Below are 19,081 nucleotides of genomic sequence, written 5' to 3' on the forward strand. Positions count from 1 at the left end.
ATGCAGCCCGTGTTGGTGTGTGCCATCGAGGAACCAAACTCTCTCCACCCTCTCTGCGAGCATGGATGAGCATGGATGGCAGCCATGCCTCCGCCCCACACTCCCTCCAGACAGCAGGGAGGAAGGTGATGAGGGACCCATCAGTGCTTAGTTCCATGGACGGAGCACAGTCATTCCTGGGTGCTAGGCAATTTAGAGTTTCATCTCCAGCTTTCCAGACTCTGTATCAGAAAAGGACAGATGAGAAGTGGACCGGAAGTGAGCTACCCTACCAGATCTGCCACCACTGAACAGAAACCAACTGTGAAGTGGTCTCTTCCTTTCCTCTGTCCCCCCAGACCCCTGAGTGTGGGGCAATGTTTTAGTTGCCTCAAAGCAAACAAATAACCAACACTATAGATTTCATGGCCTGTGTTAATGTTCAACAAATAATTGTTGAATTAATGCCTCATGGAAAGAAATTATTGAAAGTAGGTCCTAAAAGTGAAAGCCAAGTGGGAAGGGAAGGGGAAAGGAAAGAAGGGAAAAGAAAAGTATGACAAAAGGAAAAATGGAAACAAAGTCTTTGTAAATAGGGAGGGGTGGAGGGGGTGAAGGGAGGGCAGGGGAAGGGGGAAAAATAAGAACCAACATGCATCATGTAAAGATACAAGTTCCCAATGATGAATGTAACTGTATTGTATACCTAAAATGTACCAATAAACTTAATGGGAAAAAAAAAGTGAAAGCAGATGTGATTTCTGCTGAGTGGGGTGTATCCCTAAAAGCCATGGAGCAAGCAACATAAGTGCAGATTAATGTCCAAGTTTATTTCTAAAAGGTTTGAGGTCATATGACATGATTAAAACAATGCAAAATAAAGCCACTTGAGATGAAAAGAAGGTAAAATCATCATCATCATCTCAAAATAGCACAGAGAGAAACGCAATCACACTGCAGGTTAGTGCAGAAAATACTGAGGATGAGCCATGCCGAATACATCATGGGTACTTACAGCTTTAGTTTCTGGGCATAAGAGGAATGGGATGATGGGAAAAGGTGAAAAAGTTAAACACAGAGAGAGCATGTGACAGGCCTGGTGCCACATCCTCCGTGGATGTGGCCCACAGAGGTGAGACTCATGAAAGAGCCTTCTCAATGAACACCTTCCAGACCACCAAGTCCCTGTTTGGACATCCTTCCCCCAGGCCCTCTTTAGCGTTTTCACAAAATTTAAGAGGGATCTATGTCCCAGGCATGGGGAGAGGGGCTTTCACGTATTGCCCCATCTCATTTATTCCTGAGCAAAGAGATGAGGTGGTAAAACTAATTTTAGCTCTGACACTGGTCTACCTGAATGTTATGCTAGGAGCTGGCTTGGACTAAGATGCAAAAGCAGCCTCCTTGGCAACAAGAAAACAAGATCTTAGGTTTATGGGGTGCTATGGTTTACAGAGGGCTTCCCCCCGTGTTTGTTACTCAAAACCAGTGTTCATCCCTTGAGTGGCTTTCTGGTGGTTGACAAGAGGGAAAGGAAACAATTAGTTCCTATCATCAGTGCATTTACACAGATGGGAATGGCTCTCCCTAGTGTCCTGAAGGAGCTTACAGAGCCATTGAGCTGCAAACAGAAGGGGGGGGGGGGGGAGGAAGAGGAGGAGGAAGAAAAAGAAGAGGAGGAGAAGGGGAGGAAGAGGAGTTGGAAGAGGAGGAGGAAGAATAAGAAGAGGACGAGAAGGGGAGGAAGGGGAGTTGGAGGAGGAGGAAGAGAAGGAGAGAGGAAAAGAGTGAAGAGGAGAGCAAAGGAGAGACCATCTGTTGTTATACGACTGGTTCAAGGAGATGTCTGTCATTTTATGAAACCTTCTCTATAAACTTTAAAGTTGAAGAAATTTCTGTTCTTGCAGCCACATGATTACTAACTGCATCGGCTCTGTGGGCAATGGACATAAAGACCCCATTCTTTAGCCGGATTCCTTAATGAACTTTGGATTATGCCTGCTTAGCCTCTCTCTCTTGCTCCTTAGGCCTTTCTAGGTGATGCTTCACCTTCTCGCCCCGTTTACATCCACCCACTGGTCCACAACCCAGCCCACTCCAGTCCAGTCCGCACTGCAGCCACACTCCCCTTCAGTGACAGAAGCATCACTGCTCTGAGTCCCCTCCTTCAGGGGCCAAAGAAATAACGTAGCTCTTTAGCTAATCTGATAGGCTACACCACAAAAATCCACTACTGACAGCCAAACAGCCCTCTTTTCCTGACAAAACATGTGTAATTAATGGCATAAGCAAAAAGTAAAACTCATTCATGATCCTATTACTCAAATATAACCATTGTTCCATTTCTAGGGTACATATGTCCAGGCTCTATTCTGTAGACAGTTGCATCTATTTCCTTAACAAAAATAGGATCATGCTAAACAAAGTATGCTGAAGCTTGCAGTTTTCACAATTAGGTTGGTAATTTTGTCTTAATACTAAGAAGGAGAAATCAACTTCAAAATGGCTAAACTGGGAATGGAGAGAAAAAGCATTAGATGGAATTTGAAAAAGAATTTCACAACCACGCTGATGGGAAGGGCCTGGGTCTGGCTTCTTTCTGCCTCCTACTCTTTTCCTTTGCCTTCTCTTTCCCCACATTTCTCTGAACATCTGCATGATCCTTCATGAACAATTAAAAGGCTTCTTTATTTGTGTTTATATCTTCTTGCTCAGGCCTGATGTTGCTTTTTTCTTCATTCAATTTTTTCCCCAAGGTTTGTCTTTCCTCCCCTTTCAAAGAATCATCATTTGGATGGTTTAAAATCAATTGTACCATTTTTCTATTGTAAAGGTCATTAACTTATTAGAATGCATTCTTTCCGTTTAGTTTTTTTGGGCTTGTTTTGGTTATTGTTTTCCTATTCTGTTATTTTCAAAGTTTCTTCTAAAAACAATAAAAGCCAGGCAGGGGTGACACGTGGGAGACTGAGCCAGGAGGATTCAAGTTTTATCCTAGCCCTAGGCAATTCAGAGAGACCTTGTCTCAAAAAGGGAGGGGGTTGGGGATGTAGCTCAGTGTGAAAGTCCTGGGTTCAATCCCCAGGGCCGGAAAAAATAATAAAAGGTACATGCGAACTTCTCTAGGTGATAGGCCACCCTCACATTCTCAGTCTGAGAGCACCTCTCTTGTGGGACTGAAGAGGGACATCTGATACCAAAGGCTCTCGCTGGGTGGACCCCTGGCAACCTTCCCCAGCAGTCCAGAATCCTGTGGGTGGTGTCATTACTTATGGGTAGAAGATCCTGAATTTAAAGAAGATCTAGCTGTAGGTCTATTATTTACCAAGTGTGGTGCCAGTTGTGCTGATATAGCTCTAGAAAGAAAGACTGCATTATCTTCATTTTACCAAGAAGATCATACCAAGGCTGGTAGTTCAAAGTGAGTGACAGAGCTGAAAGGTGGACACATCTCGGACACCAATGGCCTGCTCTTTCCTCTACCACAGATGTTTCCCAAACAATCCTGAAATAGAACCACTGAAACTACAAGAGAGAAGCCTCCTATTCTGAATAGTATTACTTGAGGTCAACAAAACTTTTTAGGCTGTTATGTTTTAAGTCCTAGAGGCCAGTATCTTATCTGTATCTATTGCCTTCTACAGACACACAGGTAGTATCTCCATTACCGTAACCATGTGTTCTTCTACCAATGTATTTTTACTAATTTTCTGGAGAGCCGAGCGGGAGAGGATGCAGTTGAAGCAGCTGTTTGGGAAATATTGCCTCCTCTTTGTTCTGAATGCTATTTAAACATTGGCAGGGGGCCTCATTAAAGATGAATCGTTGAATTAGCAAGTAGTGTTGTAGCTAGAAGAGACAGCATGTGCTCCTGTGGTGAAAACAGATTTGCACAAAGGAGGGAAGGTTTGGGGGGCTGTGGAGCGGGAGGTGGACAGAGAAGAAAAAGACCTGAGACACGGCAAAGTCAAGTGCTCCGCAGTGTCCCCAGCCTGCCCACTACTGCAGCAAGCGTGGGGAGGCAGTAGCGGCAGCAGGGAGTTCTATCTTCCTGCAGCATGAATGGACAAGGGAGCCTTGCACTGTGGGGCAGTCTGGTTATTAATAAGCCTCCCTTCCACCATGTGATGGTGAATGAGTGTCCTGCAGTCTCTGATGATTGAAAGCTTTGGGCTTTGGAACACCAGCAGCACTATTTAGCAAAAGCAAGGAAGAAGGATTCAGAGGAAACTTCACTCCCTGCCCTCCATCCCTCCCCCTCCCCATATGCCTCCTCTATCTTGGAGGTGACAAGAAGATATTAGCAGCTTTATTTCTCTGAATGTGTATCTCAGTTCGTGCATCCTTTCTCACATTCACGATGGCTGTAATTTGCCCATGGATTTAGAAATAAAGCAGGCGTGTCAATGGGGACTCCTGTGGGGTTGAACCGTTCCACATAGGGAGTGAGCTATCATCCTGGATGCTCCTTGAAGTTGAGACTCATCATATTCCCTAGGCTGTGTCATTTCACATGGTCCTGTTATTTTCCCTGAATTTTGATGCCTTGGTATTTGGGGAGGAGGAAAAGGAGCGGAGAAAATAGAGGAAAAAGAGGTGAAAGGACTGAACTGTTACTGAGTGTTTACTATGCACCAGTTACTGTGTTGCTACAATGACAAATAACATATTAATTATCCCTAGTGGCAACCCTGAATGTGAAAGTTCCATTCCCATTTTACAGCTAAAGAAACTGAACCCCAGAGAGAATAACCCTCCAAGTTGCCTTGCTGCTGATAAATAGTTCAGCTAGAACTCAAAACCACATCAATTCCGAAGCCTGTGCTCCTGGTCCACTAACCCTCTTAGATATTTGTGGATATGGTAAGAGAAAGGATTTGTGTGTGAGTCATTATTCCAAACTAGGGATCCTAAAATACCTTGTCTCCAATTAACAATCCACGGGGGACCTGAAGAAATTCCTGGCCCGAGCTCCAACCGGAATTTACTTTGCTTCCTTCCTTTGATTCCTGCCATTCCAGCTCCTGAGGTCACTGTCTGTTTGGGCAAAAACTACAAAAGAGGCAACATTCAAACAGTCAGGGCCGCAGAAGCAGCTGCCTGCAGAACTGTCCTGATTCCGCCCTGGTTGGAGTTTGGGGCAGCATCAGGCCCTACGGTAGGGTCCCCCCTCTCCTTCTCCTCCTCTGGAAGCCCATGCACTTGATGTGCATCTTGGGATTGATTTACAAAGAGCCCAGTGGGTAACCTACACCAACCACTGGATTTGAGAGAATGCTGGGCAAGGTAAATATCAATCACACCCCTGCCCTCATTCTCTCTCTGTGGGTTGTAGAATAGAAGTCTTGGGTGATATCAAGGGTCCCTTTATGCTCATAGAAATACAGCTGGCAAATGGATCACACTATAGGTTTTCACCCAGGCTCTTGGGATACCAGAATTAAGCTGGGGTTGCTGAAGTGGTGCAAAGCAGAGATACAGACCCAAAGGCAAATTCCGATTCACTCATAAATATGCTTGAGCTTGGTCCAGCTGATCCCTCAAGTCCTGATCAGCTTCCTTGTCCTTTCTGAATAACAGCAGGATTATAGTGTATCCAGAGCCAGCCACATGGAAGAAGCAGAGCAAATGGCCTGTGGCTGCTGGTGGTCAGACCTTCCTACACCTGTCAGTCCCTTCCCTGTGTCTGTTAACATAGCCCCTTTAAGTTAATAGGGGCTGGGGCCTCCTGGCCCCCACGCCACCACATCATATCAAAAAGCTAGGAAACAAAGCCTGCAGCAGCCCTGCACCCCTGAAAGCTGAGGTCCCCCAGAGAACGCAACACAGCTCATTGCCTCTAATTCTTGGACTTCAGCTTTCTCTTCTCACACCAGCATCCTCTTTAGTATTCACCCATTGCGCGTGCCTGCCTGTCCCTGACTAGTTCTTTTTGGGTCACAAATACCATCCTGCTGCTTTGTTTGGGCTCAGGTTGCAGGTCAGCCTGGAATCTGCCTCCCCCAGAATCAGTTTCCCTGGGGAGATACCAAAGTCTCCTCCTGCCACTGCGTTTCTTCCTTTGCTTTTGTGTTAGCCTCACCAAAATGCATTGTAGAAAGGGTCTCCAAGGTTCTTGCTGGCCTGGCCCTTATCATCTGGTGAAACAATGTAACGCATCCCTCTGACCAAACAAAGTCAACAGGTAAGCGATGAGCCTTAACTCTTCTATCTTTTTGAGATGTGTGACCTTGGCTAAGTTCACCTGCTTGAGTCTTAGTTTTTCCATTTTCAAAACAGAAGGATCTGACTTAACCCAAAAGTGGGTACGAGTCTCAAATGACTAGTGTACATAAATGCATCTATTTATGCCTGACCCAGTAAATGATCCATCAATTGGATCAGTGTCCTTCTCCTAAGCCTCAGACAAAAATGGGCTGCCATTCTGACCGGACAATGAGTTGGTTAAAATGGTTTGTTAGCCCAGTTGAAATAATGCACTGTTGAGTCAGAACATCAGCATAAACTGCAAACCATCAAGAAGCATATTTTAAAGAGCAAACTACGTACTCAGAAATTGCCTATGGTTACGCAGCAGAAAGAGGTGACCATTTGTCAAATGGCCCTTTGATTCCCACAGGGAAGCAAAACGTATAATGATTTCCCTTTTAAAGCAAGTACAGTATTAAAATTGTTCTTTAATTTCTTCACCTGAAAAGTCTGCACCTTGCTGTCAAATTCACAGACTACTGCTTTCAATTTCCTCTGTGTTTCAACTAAAGCTTTGTCTTTTCTTATTTTTTTAAAATGCAACCAACTCACTTGCTGGTCTATAAAGGAAAATGGCTAAGTGTCTATGAAGGAGTGCACATGTGTTCGTCTCCTCTCTTCCAAGATTTACTAGTGCATAACTTCACGGCCAGTAATGGGCGAAGGTGCCACCTGCATGCAGACACAGAGAGAAGGCAGTGAAAGCATCTCAGGGCTAAGATTTTGCTCCAGCTGCACTGACTCTTTGCTCTGATAAAGAACATGTCTCTCCTACGCTGATGTTGCATAACACATCTACACAGACAGCCCTCTGTTAAGGAGGTTTTATTTCCAACTGTACCGAACCCCTGCCTTTCCTGTACTTTCTCAGGTTGGGTCATAAAAAAATTGTACCAAGAAAATGTACTAGAAACTATTGATTTCTGTTGTGCTAAAGCCCCTGACATTCCAGCGCGATGAAGATATTGCTGTGGACCCTGTGAGCTTTCTCATACTTCTCTTCTGCTTATGACGGTCTCTGCGGACGGTATTAAAGATATTGTAGTTCCCTCTTTCTGACTGTGGGATATCAGCAGGGTCTCTCCTGTGTAAAGAATAATTATCAGCACTGCTGTTACCTCTAGTAAGTGTGTAATTACATGCTCAGTTTTGTGGGCTCTAGGCTGTGCGGTTTTAAATTATACAATAATGTCAAATTCTCTCCTGCTCTCTCCCGCATGCTCTTTCTCTCCCTCTTTCTCTCTCTTGCTTTTTTTTTTTTTTTTTTTTTTTTTTTTGTATTTGAAAGGGGAGGTGGGTAATTTCTTTTTTTTAGGAGATGGAAGGAGAGAGTGTGAGAGCCTGTCCACCCACACAGCGTGGTAACCAGGGAAGGTCAAATGCTGCTGCCTCTTTGTGCCAGGATTTCAATCTGCAGGACATTCAATCAGGAGGCATTTGGCAGCGATGAAACTGAGGAGGAAGGGATGATCACAGAGCGGGGAAAGGAAGGACGGGGAGAAGATGTGTGCAGTGTGGGGTGCAGGCGTGGTAGAATTCGCACCAGAGACTCCAGTAAAGGAGCAGGTAGGAAGCGTTTTGAAGTCGCTGATTTTCAGCCAGAAATTAAAGTAGCTGGAGGGCCAGGGACTTAGCTCAGTGGTCCCGCCGCCTGTCTTGCAAGCACAAGGACCCGCGTTCGATCCCCGGTACCAAAAAAAAAAAAAAAATATATATATATATATATATATATATATATATATATATATATTTATATATTTGGAGTAAAGTAGCTGGAGCCCACCTCGTGTGGGGGTAGGGTTCCGCCCATTCCGCCCATGCGTGCTGAGCTACCCAAGGGGCAAAGAGCACCCCCAGCCAGGCTCCAGAAGCAGCTTCTCACACCTGTCCATGCCTGACCAATCAGCGGCGCCACAGATGCCCCGCCCACCAGGGCCCTGGACAGGTGCGATCTCCCTGCTGATCACATAGCTTTGTACAGCATCCCCCCCTCCTGTGGGGACCCACAGGGTTAAGGGATGGTAACATTTGTGTCTGCCTCAAGCCCTACAGCTCTCCGGAGTCCTCTCGCTCCAGGCCCTGGCTTACAGACATCTATGTTCTGATCAACTCAAGCCTCGAGTGTTCACTTCTCCAAGGGGCCTTTGAACATCTGCTCTTTCCCGTGTCCTCCACCTGGGCAGAGGCTGCCCACTTCCCAGTCCTGCTCCATCACTAGAGTTCACGCGTGGGGTCCCAGCCCCACACTGACTATTGCTCTGTAGTTGCTAATTTTTTTTTTTTGTTAACATCACCTGCAAGTCTCAGACATCTTAGGGCTCAAAAACTAACAATGGCTCTTGAACACACACAAATCTCATTTTACAGACCTGAAAAACAAGATCAGAGAAGAGAGGGACTCGCTCAAGGTCACAAAGGCATGAGTGGCACATCCCCCAGACCCAAGTCCTCCATTCTTCCTGTTCCCCGTTCACCAGGCTCCTCCCAGACCTAGGATTAGAAAGTTCCAATTATTTCAAACAACTAAGAATTGGCCTGAAAGAGGTAATACTATGCTTATAAGCAAAATAATAGTTCTTAGTGTTTACTGAACTCCATATATGTTCTATTTGATCCTCAGGATAATCACTGAAAGTAGGGACATTATTATCCCCCTGCAGATGAGAAACTGAGGCACAGAAAGGAAAAGTAACTTACCCCAGCTCCCAGGTAGAGCCAGGATTTGAACTTAGATCTTTCTGACTACAAAGCCTCCATGTTTAATTCCTCTGTTTAAAGCTTTCCACAAAATACATCAATGAACGTGTGGAATTGATGGTTTAGAATGAGTTCGTGGCCTTTGGTGAGTAAGTCTCCACTATGTCCTACTCTCTTTATCTCACAGAATACAGTTCACTGCTTCCCTCCTGCACTGCTTCAGATTGACTCTTGGCTGGAAGCAGTTCAAGTGCACGGCCTCTTAATCCTCTGAAACTGACAAGGACTCATTGAGCAACTCAGCCAGGGTGAGGCTTCCCTCTCCGAAGGCATAGCCTGCCACCAGCCCTAATACACTTCTTCCTCACAGTCCATCCATAAAGCTTCCTCCTTCCCAAAGGAGACAATCCATGGGGAGACTGCCAAGCAAAACAGATCAGTCAGGTCGAGTTTCTGAATTCAGTCATCACACTCTGGGGTTCTTCGAGTCCCATAGCTTTTGTGGAATGTGCTAAAGGTGGGCAAGCGGAGCTGGGCAAGTCTCAGTTTAAGACTGTAAATAACCACCTCTGGCATTTAAATCAATGTTTTCGTCTCCTGGTATATTCACATATATTCACCCAGCTGATGCTTCATTGCATTGCAGAGCGAAGGCAGCTATTTGTATTCATCTCTACCCCCACCCCACTGCTATCTTTTGCAGAAAAAAGAGACACCAAAGAGGATTTAGTTACAACCCAAAAAGGAATGGCAGCCTAGGCCCAGACCCCTGGTGAGTGTTGAGCATCATGGGATACCTGAAGATCCATCAGCATCCACCTACCTGTGAGGAGGGGTCTGCAGCTTGCCAGGTGATGTCGCATCCATTCTACATGTTGGAGGAGAATGACCAAAGTTGAGAGGGCTGAGTGCCCTCTGTGGGACACAGGAAGGGTAGAATTGGGCCCCAAACCTTAAGACCAAGCCCTTTCCCACCCACTCCATACCCCAACACTGCCTCCAGTCAGTACCCTCTTTTGAGAAACCCCTGCAGCCTTCTGCCAGGGTGAATATGTCTCCTTTTCATGTCTGCAACTGTGGCCTCCAATGGCGATCTGTCCTTTGCCCAGGAAGTTCAAGAAGAAGTCCTCCTCACAGTTCACATGATCTAAATTCATATAGGGACCACATAGCATCTAAACTGAAATGTCTACCCAGGTTAAGTTTATTCTGAACTGTATTGAGAGTCTGAAGCTAAAGCAGAAACATGGGACCACTCTGCTTCAGAGAGGCTGCAGACTAGCTGAAGAGAAGAAAACTTTGGGTAAGGACCTGTGTAAAACTTCAAAAGTGTAAGTGACTGTGTAAGTACTACAAGTACGCAGGAGCTACAATGGGGAATGTAGGGGTGAACAGAAGAGACCAGATTCTGCCCTCAAGGGAGAGACAGACTCAGGATCCAGATCGCCCCTCAAATAAATATACAATTACCAATAACACATCTACAAGTGGGATAGGGAGAAAAGCACAGGGAGTCATGAATGTCTATAGCAGCAGATTTGGATCTGTTTGGATGTTCAGGGAGGGATTCGTAGAGAAAGAGTGACCTTTCAGCTGATATCTAAAGAAGTACGAAACTGTGCTCTGTGCAGAGAGAGGCTACATAAAGTAGTGATATACTGTGATGAGTGCATCACAGTGAGTTAAATATACACATACCATACTTTTCTAACGTAAACGTGCACTTTAGCATTATAGTAGCTGGCTGTGCGGCTCAGTAGCTATGTCTGGGGGATACAAAAAGCAATCTTTTTGTTTATCCACTTGGCATGACAAAGGAAAAGGTATGTGCATATTTTCAAAAGTGTCAAACCAGGACCTTTTGCCCACATAATTCTCTGTGTAACATTTTTTGTGTATGTTTCCCTGAGCATCAAGGAGAGTAAAATACACCCACACCATTCTTCTGTTATGTATGCATGTACTTTACTGTAGTGGAACATGGGTGTGGCTCATAGGAACCCATCTGTGCATTCACCTACTTGGCAGATGAATGGCAAGGTGTATACAGGAACTCCAAAGCAGCAACAGGTGAGTTTTGCCTGTGAAATGCTCATTGTTAAATTTATGTGCATCTAGGATTTATTTTTTAAAGTTTTCATTTGTTTTTTGTGGTAGAAGTAGCCCAATTCAGTACAATGGCACATGAAAAACCAAATTTTCAAGTTTTGGAGGAGATCAAAATGAATCATCAGATGACTCATTCAAGGATGTTGATGATGATGATGATGATGATGACTTTGACACTGGCCATGTGAGGCAAAATTCCTGTGACAAATGGAGCAAGAATCAACCCATACAGATACAGGAAATGCAGACCTCCTTGATTCAGATAATGAAGAAAACAGCAGAGTGAGTACATATCTGACTACTTAAAATGGTACAAAATGGTCATGCAACCAAATGGGACAATCCAATGTTAGAACTTGGCCCAAAAATATAATGGATATCCTAGCAAGGATGAAATCTATTGGACAGAATGCCAGCACTGCCATTCAATGTTGGAAATTGTAACAGACGAAATGCTACAAGATATTGTGAGATACACAAAGGCTGAAATACAACTAAAACGTTCTGTATGTACCAATAGCTGAACTCAAAAATGTGTTTCTTGTAACACCCCACTAGCTAAAGTAAAAGCATTCATAGGTCTGCTGTATTAGCAGGCCTTTCTCATGGCAATCGCAGGAATGTAAAAGACTTATTGGAGAAGCAGTAAGTGTAGTCTTGAAGTTTCTAGAATAACAATGACACTGAGAAGATTTAGTTTCCTTCAAAGTTGCCTGAGATTTGATGACAAAATTACCCACCAAGAAAGAAAAAGAATGGATAATCTGGCTGCTATCCATTTATTGTTTGAGTGATTTATGGCTAACTGTCAAAGAATTTACACACCACCTGAATACATGACTATTGATGAACATCTTGAGGCATTTCATCATTGCTGTAGCTTTAGGCAGTATATGCCAAAAAAAGCCTTCAAAATACAGCATAAAAATGTGTGCCTGGTAGATGTGAGGACATATTATACTTTCAATTTAGAAATTTATCCTGGAACTCAGCCACCAGGTCTTTATTTGTGCAGTAATAAACTGAATGTTGTGAACAGATTTGTAGCTCCCATTTCCCAAAGTAATTGGAATGTGACATTTGCCAATTGGTTTACCAGTTTCCAATTGATACTACATTTGCTAACAGAGCACAAGTTGACCAGCATAGGAAATGTACACAAGAACAAAACAGAAATTCCCAATGAAATGTTGCAATTTCAAAACAGAGAATTGTATAGTATAATCTTTGAATATTAGAAAGATATAACATTGGCCTTGTACATGGCAAAGAAAAACAAACTGGTACTGCTATTGTCAACATTTCACCTTGATGGAAACATTGACAGAGAAACTTAGACAAGACTGAAACCTGAGATGGTAACTTTTTACAACCAAACAGAGTAGATGTTGTTGATGAGTTATGCAGCAACTATGATGTCACTTGAAACACAAAGCATTGGCCAATGGTTATGTTTCACTCAATCCTAAACATGTGTGGCATAAATAGTTTGGTAGTTTACAAAGAAAATAACAAGTGCAAAATATCACGAAGAAATTTTCTTAGAGGATTGGGACAGGAACTCATAAGAGATCATTTACAACAGAGGAAGAACAAAGTATTTCTGCCCAGGGAACAATGCAAGACAGTGGTGGAGGACACTGGTGAGCTGACAGGTGAACAGGCAGGTGCCACATTACATGTTAACCATGTTAACCATGCCCTACAAAAAAGGCCAGGAAAACAAAATATACATACTAACTGTGTACGCAATACTTGTGCATGGAACATGCAGTTTGCCTGTGTGAAGACTGCCTTGAGTGTGACAGTTGAAGCAAAGATTATTTCTTTAGTAGACTTTTGTTTGTCTTTACACTGTGGTTCACATAGGTTTTTATCAGATGGTGATCAATCCTCTGACTACCTAGAAAGGGGGGGAAAAGGGCTGAAGAGAAAAACCACAGTAGAGTCTTGTGTAATTTGAAAGTATATGGGGGTTGAGAGGTCAGTGCCTCAGAGTGGGCAAAGACAAGGACCCTCCAAGCTAGCTATCATTTATTGGGCGCACACAATAACTGGATGGAGCATCAGGTGACCTAGGGGCAGTGGTAATCCAAGGACAATGAGGAGCTGATGAAGTCATAAGGGTCTTCGAGGAGGACTGGATGGAGAGCACTCTAACAATAGTGGATGGGGCAAACAGTTGTGGCGGCCTCCTTGTGTTGGTTTATGAAGTTTTACCATCAATTAAAGTAATCAGAAATGGAAAATTCTACAAAAGCAGAAGAATATAAAAAGATGTCTTTTAAAGAGGTAAATGCACCAGTAGATTGTGAAACAAAGTCTTCACTCAGTATTAATGAAACCTCAACAGCTTCTGGGGCTGGACTTTCTGAAAAGACTCCTGTCTGTGAGCAAATGGATGCATCAAGAAAGAGGAAAAAGTTTGAGGATGATCTTGTCGAGGAAAGTTATGGGGAAGATACTCCATCCAAGAAAAGAAATCTTGGTGTTGAAATTGTCCTAGAGGAAAAAGCTTCAGGTGATGCTGACAGCTTTTCAAAGAAAAGAAAAATGGAAGCTGATGGTGTTCCTTCTACAGGAGATAGCACTCAGGAGAAGAGAGAACTGGAACTCGGCGATGTTCCCGAAAAACAGAAAAAGCTAGAAGGACACAGCTCTGCAGTTGCTGCCCACTACAATGAGCTTCAGAAAGTTGGTTTGGAGAAGCATAGTCAAAGTCATATTTTTTACCTAAGAAACTTCAATAATTGGATTAAAAGGGTCCTTATTGGGGAATTTTTAGAAAAGGTATGACACAATAGTGGATGGGATGACAAGTTTGACAAGAAATTAGTCCCTCCCCAGGTGAACATTTCTCTTTTGTTTTACGACTTGGTTCTCAAAGAACCAGGGTGTCTTCAGCTGATGTAGTCTTGCCAGGGAATGCCACAGCATCACAGAACCATTGAGGCCTCAGCTGTGATTGGAGGCAAAACAGAGTTATGTTTCCACCTGCCATACCCAGCTCAGGGGCAAGGTACACTGAGCCTCAGACAGCTATAGTCAAAGTCATACTTTATTTATGAAATGATTTTTCCCCAAAATTATGTAGAAATGCTCCCGACAAGTTTTTATTTCTGATGTTATCTTTTAGATTTTTTTAACAAGTAAAGAGCTGATGTGAAACTGTTGTCTATTCTAAGCACTCATCTCATATTTGATATTTTATTTTATTAATATCTTATTTTCCTGCCAAGTGCACATTGTACAATATAGTAAGAAGCTCTTGACAAAAGAGGAAGACAAGAGAGGTGACAAGAATGGCCTGCCACACAGGAAAGCTAAGTACATGTGCTGTCAGTGTAAGCGAGATGTGTGCATGGAACATGCAGTTGTCATATATGAAGACTGCCTTGGTTATGACAATTGAAACAAAGATTAGTTTTGTTGTAGAGTTTTATTCATATTTCATTGTAGTTCATATAAGAATTTCTGATGCTGTCTTCTACGTTTTGTAAGCAAGTACACAGCTGATGTGAAAATGTTGATGTTTATTCTTAACATGTAATACATATTAAGAATTTAAAACTTTATTTTATTGCTATTTTATGTTCCTGTTAACTACACATTGTAAAATATGATAAGAACCTCCTGAAAAAACAACTAGACTAGTGAGATGTCAAGTATGTCCTACAAAAAAGAAAGGAAAGCAAAACACATGTACTGCCAGTGTAAGCAACATGTGTGTATAGAACGTGCAAAGATTATTTTTGTTATTGAGTTCTATTGGTATTTTCATTGTAGTTCATGTAGAAATTTATTTCTGTTGTTATTTTTAGATTTTTTAGACCATAAAACAGTCAATGTTGAGAATTTGATGCTTTTTTACAATGTTTTTGATATTTTTTCCTGTTAAGTATGCATTGTTTAGTATAATAAAACTCATAAAATTAAAATGAATAATTTATCAATAGAAATATTCTAAAGAATAAACGTGGATATTATACACCCACCATGATGCTCCTTTAACACAAAATGGGTGTGGCGTCAACTTGGCTTGAGTAAGGACTACCTTGCAGATTAGTGAATTCTGGGTGTGCCTGGGTATGATTGACATATAAACCAGCAAACTGAAGGGAAAAGGCCCACCCAGAATGTGGGTGGTGCCAACCAATAGGCTTGGAACTTGGACAGAATAAAAAGGCAAAGAAGAAGGAAGTGTTTCCTTTTCTGGAGACACTCTGGTCTTTGCCATTGCCTTTGGACACTGGTCTCCAGTTTCTTCAGCCTTGCAGCACAGATTCATTCCTTAGCCTTTCAGATTGTCAATGTTTGCCACACAAGGCTTCAGCCTTTGACTGCTGCTGGATCCTCTGGCTCGCCAGAGCACAGGCTGCCATTTTGGATTCTTCCACCTCTAATCCTGCAGACAGCTATTGCGACTCTTCTGCTCCTGATCCTGTAACCCTACCTAATAAATCCCTGTATAAGCATACATTATATTGAATCTGTTCCTCTAGAGAACCCTAAATAACACACCTTTCACCGCAGAGGAGGAGGGCCTACTCAGTCTGGTGGTTCTGACATGTGAAGAGGTGAGATTGGAGGTGGATCTGGGAGGTAGGGTGCAGGTGGAGGTGGAAAGGGCAAGGGGGTTAGGGGAAGGAATTGCCAGTGCAACGGGCACATAGGGGCAGGAGAGCCAAGCCCTGCTAAAGCCTGCAGAAGTCAATTGTATCCTGGGAGGACTGGACAAGTTCTATTTCCTGACAAGAGCAAAACAAAGGAACCCATAGACCTTCATTTTGTTCATCCTGTCTAACTGCTCCAGCCACTTTAACTTATCTATGCCACCCAGGGAAATCTGACTGTTGTCCAAATAGTGGCTCAGAGTAACCCAGAGAAGCAAGTTAGAGAAAACGGGTAAGAAGAGCAAGGACCCAGGAGGAGTCAGTGGAAAGAAGTCTGCTCAGGCAAGCAGAGACCACATGACCAATAGACCTTTCACCGGGAAAGAATACAGCCACAGGAAATCTGGGCACAAGAGTTCTGTAGTTCTAGGCAACTGTGCAGGAGGAGAAGACCCCTAAGGCTGCAGGCCCCAAGAGATGAAAAGGTTAGCAAAGGCAAGAGAGAACTAGAGCCAGGAAAGAGACCAAGGTGTGCCTAGGAACAGCAACCCCTCCCCAGAGGTGTATATGCTGATATGTGTGATGATATATACAAATGGACCCATGATAGATGCTTTTGATAACAGTAAAAATTTCAGTTACATTTCCAGGCACCCATACATGTTCCCTTCAAGAGCTCTGTAGTTATTAAACTTGCAGGCTTTTGGCACTGAAAGGGACCTTATAGATTATTGGATGTACTTCTTCTTTTTTCAGTTGAAAAAATAGAGGTCCAGAGATGCTAAGTCACCTGGAGAGGTCACACAGCTAATTAGCCACAGAGCGGGGATGAAAACCCAAGGCTCTTGACTCTTAATCCACTTCTCTTCCCACAACACAATTCTAATTTTTTTTCATCTTAAAGTGTTAGGTCTAAATTAGAAAGGAAGCAATCTACAATCAATCTAATAATGAGTGGATTTTCTCCTTGTTGCTGACATGGGCTTTTATTCTCAGGCTAGTTCACTTTGTATTATATTTTATTCATTATGAAATTATGTAGCAAAAAATTATCCCAGTTGTTAATAGGCTTGCTTTGCAACATCACAGAGGGCTGTTTCTGTACCTACAGCCACATTTATTAACGTTTTCATTTTTCCGTAGCTTTAGGAAGATGGAATGCAGACATATACACAGATGTGCATTCACCCTGCACACCTTGGGATAAGGACACAACTGTTCATGACAGAGCTTCCTTTGGAGTCCAGCTGATCCACAGCTGAAAGGTCCATCTTGGAGCCCCAGTTTGCCACTTTTCCCAGATGAGTGAACTTGGGTAGCTAATCCCCTCAGAGCTGCAGGTTCCCTTGCTAGTAAATGGTAATAAGAAGGAAACAGAGGGCTGGGGATTTAGCTCAGTGGCACTGCTGCCTGTCTAGCAAGCACAGAGTCCTGAGTTCGATCCCAGATACCAAAAAACAAAACAGAAAAACAACAACAAAAAAAGAAGGAAATAGAGTTATTAGGTCACCCCTGAATAGATTTCTATCAAAGCCTCTTGTAATAACTTGCCAAAACCCAGAAGAAATAGAGAAGGACATGAAAAGGCAATTCACATTCTCAGTTATTTGTCCCACAGGGTCATTATCTCCCTATCCTCCATCCTGTGTCCATCAGGGTGGCTGCCTCCTCCAGGAACATACACAACTTACTGCCACCATATTTAATCATTAACAGCAAAGGGCTTTGTCCAAAATTCTTCATACCTCAGTGCAGTGAACTGGACTCAGTTTGAGTCAAAAGGCTGTTGGAATCTGATTAGAGACAGACTGTACAAATCTATTCCACGTCCCCATTCCATCAGGCGAGCACTTAATACTGAAGCATGTTCAATGGAGCACTCCACAGAAAAATGCTTTGTGATCTAATAATTTTGGGAAAACTGACTTTTTTCATCTAATTTTTAATTTTATCAGTAGATATTTATTAATCCCATACTGTGTGCCAGGACCTTATTTTAGGTCCTCTACCAAAGGGAAAAAGACAAAGGCCTTGCCCTCATTGAATTCATATGATAGACAGTATTTGTTCTAATATTTATAAGGGTCTGAGAGGGCTGGAGCTACAACTCAATAGTAGGGTACTTGCCTAACATGTGCAAGGCCCTGGATTTGATCCTCAGTGCTGAAAAAATTTTAAAGATATATATAATGTTATGAAAATATATTTTTCCTCTTATGTGTTTTTTCCTGTGTGTAGTCTACTTTATTTGCAATCTGCAGACCCCAATAGAGAAAAGCTCTCCTGGACACTATCTTCATTGTCCTTTGGTTTTCCAAGGGCATTTTGCCAACAGAAGCTGCCCATAGACCTGCAGCATGGGAGAGAACAGAAAGGCAGAGAGATGGAGAAGAAAGTGATCAAAGAGAAGCACCTTGTTCCATACTATTTCTAATCTCATTATCCTATGCCAGCTGATAAGTGGCTTTGCTGCCCCTTCCTGGCATGTGCACCGTTGTGTAAGTTCCTGTCCTAGAATCCCACTTCCTGCCCTTAGCAAACTCCTCTCTCTTGGTTTCCTAACCAAGATCCAGATTCCATTTCCTCTTGTGCCACACCTGGTGGGCAGAAACCAACCCTACCTCCTCACCCTAAGGATCCCTGGGACCCTAATGCTGTGACAGACAAACCACAGCATAGCCCTAAGCGACCCTAGCATTCTGCCATACAACCCCACATCTAGCTTTGGCCAGTGTTCATGTAGTTACAGACTCAAACTCAAACCATCACTGTCACCCACGTTGGTTTCTGTGTGGCCTTGTGAGGAAAGCTCTCACACATAGGCCTAGTTTATCCTTGCTCACCTTCCATGGCCCTTCAGTGGCTGCTGATGGGCACAGCAATTGGTGATAGATTCTTTGTCCATAACCCTTTCCTCCTGGCTAACAACATTCTAGCCCAGAAGATACAACGACAGCAATGAAGCTGCCCTCCAAACCCAGGCCCCATGCCTCCCAGTCTCAGGAGTCCCTGCACCCCAGTTCAACACAAGCCTCCTGTCCTCAAACAGTGTCACTTTTATGTGGAGGTCTGTAAAGCCCACATGACTTTACAGGGTTCATAATGGAGGTGAGCAGATCCTCTCCCTGGCCCCTTTTCTGATGTCCCCCAGCATGAGCAAGATGCTTTCGTATATCACTTCTCATAACACTTCTACAAAGTAAGTGCAGTGGTCCCTTCTTATATGGAGTTTGCTTTCCTCAGTTTCAAATACCATGGTTAACCATGATCTGAAAATACCAACGGAAAGTTCCAGAAGTAAACAATTTTTAAATTGCACACCATTCTGAATATCATGATAAAATTTCAGAAGTAAACAATTCAAAAGTTTTAAATTGAACACCATTCTGAATATCATGATGGATTCTCACACTGTCCTACATTGTCTTTTGTGG

General features: G+C 43.2%; 1 pseudogene; it reads left to right on the forward strand.

Annotated features, from left to right (window-relative positions):
• Window positions 1-11,056: 11,056 nt before the first annotated feature.
• Window positions 11,057-14,472, forward strand: LOC147826879 (mRNA cap guanine-N(7) methyltransferase pseudogene; annotated as a pseudogene).
• The last annotated feature ends 4,609 nt before the right edge of the window (window positions 14,473-19,081 follow it).

Source organism: Heterocephalus glaber, unplaced genomic scaffold (assembly GCF_053883595.1).
Source record: "Heterocephalus glaber isolate CG9 unplaced genomic scaffold, H.glaber_assembly_v1.0 deba00001460, whole genome shotgun sequence".
Lineage (NCBI taxonomy): Eukaryota > Metazoa > Chordata > Mammalia > Rodentia > Bathyergidae > Heterocephalus > Heterocephalus glaber.